The sequence below is a fragment of the Equus asinus genome, chromosome 11 (genome assembly GCF_041296235.1).
Source record: "Equus asinus isolate D_3611 breed Donkey chromosome 11, EquAss-T2T_v2, whole genome shotgun sequence".
Lineage (NCBI taxonomy): Eukaryota > Metazoa > Chordata > Mammalia > Perissodactyla > Equidae > Equus > Equus asinus.
The window spans coordinates 78,834,898-78,838,887 of NC_091800.1; the positions used below are offsets into that span (position 1 = coordinate 78,834,898).

The following is a 3,990-nucleotide window of genomic DNA, read 5'->3' on the forward strand; positions in this document are numbered from 1 at the left end:
AGGTTTCATTTTGAGCTCGACGGGTTCCTCTCACACCCCGCGGTCCCTGGCTCTCTCCCTCATTCCCCTTCCCGTCTACTTTCCACTGGAAGCGACGGCTTGAAACACTGCCATCTGTGTTTGCAGTGAGAGAACTCACGTCTCAGGTGTGCAGAGGCAAACACGCGGAAGCTCAGATGTCAGCCGGCTCCCTCCGCCCAGGAGCCGGGACACGGTCCAGAACGTAGGACACCGGAGTGTGAGAGACTCGAGCGTCACTCTGGCGACAGTTTACAGGTAGGCAGGGACAGAGCTCCGTGGCTCTTAGATGTTTTTCTTCCACTGTCTCCTGGAAAGCCGTGGATTCACCCCCGACCCCTAAATTAGCAAAATGCTCCACTGGCCTTCAGGGACCTCTTCTCTTCACACAGAACACCAGGCTGCGAGGGCGTCGTGGTTTCAACGTCTTCACGGGCTTCCTAGGAGGTCCCTGAGGCCAGTCTAAAGGTGCTGATGTAATCCCCAAAGAGACAGATCTGTCAGAGGTAAGGAAAGAGTCCCCAGGATGGATAAGAGGAAGCAGCCAGAAGCTCCTGGAGCACAGGTACCGTTTGTCTGCTTTTGTCCTCTTATGAAATCCTCTAAGGGAGGAAAAAAGGATCCTACATATAATTTTCTTTCTCTCTTTTTCTTTCTTTTTTTGTGCTGAGGAAGATTAGCCCTGAGCTAACATCTGTGCTACCAGTCTTCCTCCACTTTATATGTGGGTTGCAGCCACAGCATGGCTGAGGGGTTGTGTAGGTCCATGCCTGGGACCGAACCCTCAAACCCCCGCTGTGGAAGTGGAGCATGCAAACATAAGGACTATGCCACAGCTGGCCCTGAGGATCCTATATTTTTAAAGGGCCCTTTTATTCCAGTAATCAACACAGAGCAGAGGCCAGAAGAAATGGCTGCTTCAATATTCCTTAATTCCCTTGGCCCATTTTCCCCCTATTTTTCGGTGTGTCTTTTAGTGGCCATCCCGTATCCAGCTCCAGGAGAAGCGACGCGAACTACTCTAGTTTCTCACACACTAGTTTTCCTCCCGTATGACTCTTAACTCACATCTACATGTAAGAGCACAAAAATGCAGATTTATGAAGTGGCAAAGTAATTGACTCAACAATCTAAATTTTCATCTTTCTATAGATTTAAAAATTTAAATTTAACCCGTGGTAATATTTATTCTAAAAAGTTTTATTTTTGACTCTAATGTAGTCGACTAAAACTCGATGTAGGGAATGCACAGAGGATATTTTTTCATTGCATTTTAAACACAGTATGAATGATTTGAATATAATTTCAATTAAAAAACAGAAGGCAATTTTTAGAAATAAGAATAACTTCTTATTATGCTTCTCCTTGTTTTATTTCTAGATTTTACATTTTATATCCAAATCTACATTTTTACCAGAGTGTATTAAAACAGTAATTAAAAAAAAAATGGGGGGCCAGCCCCGTGGCTGAGTGGTTAAGTTAGCGTGCTCTGCTTCAGCGGCCCGGGGTTTTGCCAGTTTGGATCGTGAGCACGGACATGGCACCGCTCATCAAGCCAGCTGAGGTGGTGTCCCACATGCCACAGCTAGAAGGACCCACAACTAAAATATACAGCTATGTACTTGGGGGCTTTGGGGGAAAGAAGGAAAAATAATAATAAAAATCTTAAAAAAAAATAATGGGTAATTCTCCCATTTCACATCTTATTTATAATCAGTAGAGGCTATATCAGATCCTGTGTTTGGTTACATGCCTTAAACTCATAGGTTTTTCTGTCTCTTTAAATGTTTTCCTTTTTCTAGGACTGTGGCCTGCTTTCCAGACTGTCTGCTTCTGCCCCTTCACTCGCCCGCTTATCTCAACTGCAATGCCCTTCATCTCAGAGCGCTTCTGTATAACCTCCCACAGCCCAGCCATTAATCATTCAGCAACAAACCCCTTGGGAGCACCGGTTGAAAAATGAGTTAGATCTTGGGATTTTCTGCTTCATGTTCTAATTGAACTTCAGTAGAACTATTAAGAGACCATTTTTTGATAATTCTGCTTTATTTACTTTTCAAATTTAAGCCCTATCAGAAAAATAAATAAAAAAGGGCAGCATTCCAAGAAGGAGATTCTTTGCATCACTTCATGAGCTCCAGCATCTTAGACTCTGAGAAAGCCCTGTTGCTTCTAGGATGGTCCAAGTCTTCGCTCCATCCCACGCTGGGCACAGGCGAGCATGCTGTCCCCTTTGGGAAGCTTGGAGAACTGCTCCATGTGGGTCCTGGTCTGGGAGAAAAATGAAGATGAAAGGAGAAAATGAGAAACGTTCATTTTTGTTTTTTCTGACTTATTTTTGTTTAATAAGGTATGTTAACACTTCTGTAAATGTCTGAGGAAGGGCAGTGAACTCTACAAGGAGAGTCATGAAAGATCCTTCAAAAAGTCTGTTCCGCGATTGTTTGGGACTCCGGAGCCGTGATTGTCTTCTTCTTTACATACTATGTGTGGATTAGAGAATGACCCATGATTCTTCGTTGTTGTTTTTATTGTGATTATAATTAAGTGGAAGGATTTAAAGAGTTTTTCACACTTGTAAGCATTTCCGAATATTTTTCTTCATTATGTTTTGCTCAAAGCTCTTCTAGCACTTTGCTTTTTCGTACGTTCTCACACGTTAGTATGCTAAGTGCTCACAGCAAGTTCAGGAGATGTTAATTTTCCTCTGCGATCAAGAAAGTTGCACATATAATATTAAAATGGGAAAAAAATGATTCATAATAGTTCAGAAAACACAGACCTGATTGCATCATTTCCGTCCTTGAATGGCTGCCGCTACTCCCCTTTGCATTAGACGGAGCTTAGGCCGGTTGGTTGGCAGTTCAGAAGCATGCCCTTGTGACCCCCACCCCAAACCTAGTCTCACCCTAACTCGGACCTCATCCCTCACCACTATCTACCTGCCTCATCCATTTCACATCCCGGTCCTGTGGCTGCTCGCACTTTCTACATCACGCCTTGGGCTTAGAGTTACCTCCAAATCTTTTGCTCAATTTATTTCTCTCACCTACGTTGTCCTTCTCTCTCTCCTCTTGAAAGAAAATTTTATTCATCATCCAAGATTGAGGTTTCTGAGAGCTATCTTGATCCTATTGGCCAAAGTGAATATTTCTCTATTTCAGGCTTTCATAGCACTTTATTAGTTCCTGTGTTATGAAGACAATGGTTAATTAGCTTTATATTAAAGACAGTTGCACATACTGCTGCCTCATCGATGAGATTTCAGATTCCTTGAAGACCACACTCCGTGTATGTAGAATTGAAATAGCTATCATTTATCAAATGTGAATGCACACTGCCCTATTTACAGATGTTTTCCAATGTCCACATTTATTGTGAAAATTTCATAAAATATTGATGAACTCGAATTTCTTTCCTTCTGACCCATACAAACAAGAACCAACCCAAATATCAAATTACTGGGTAATCCACTATTACTGTATCACGAGAAATACTGCACATTAACATAAGAATATGTGTGGATGTGCTTTGGAAATTATAAAGCACAATATTTAAACTAATTGGTATTACACAGAGAATTTAAGTACAGACCCCAAAAAGCCATACCTACCTTCTCCGTCTTCTCAGGTTTTGGGAATTATTTTATTTCATGAACTTTTACAAACCATTTTCCTTTCCTCCATGGGTCAGTGTTCTTCTTTAGTGCCGGCAAGACCAGGCCATTGACCTGGTAAGTGAGCACTCCTGACTCTTCCAGGACAAGACACCTGCTCTGGTCAGTCTGCTCTGAGGCTGAAGGGCAAAGCCAGCTCCCATGTCCAAATTTCCAGGCTGATTCTGCAGCCCTGACTCTACTCATTTGAACTTTCGATTAACGTGGGACTGAAATAGCCCTAATGCCTTAGTTTTTTGTAAGGATACTGGTCTTGTTCATCCCGTGTGTTGAGGATATTAGAAGATTTCGGGGAA

General features: G+C 42.5%; 1 long non-coding RNA gene across 1 annotated transcript; it reads left to right on the plus strand.

The window, feature by feature from the left end:
* Window positions 1–225: 225 nt before the first annotated feature.
* On the plus strand, window positions 226–2,779 carry LOC106831556 (uncharacterized). The gene is made up of 3 exons (XR_001398195.3): window positions 226–276; window positions 411–583; window positions 1,821–2,779. It is a non-coding gene; the product is annotated as an uncharacterized lncRNA (long non-coding RNA).
* Window positions 2,780–3,990: the final 1,211 nt, after the last annotated feature.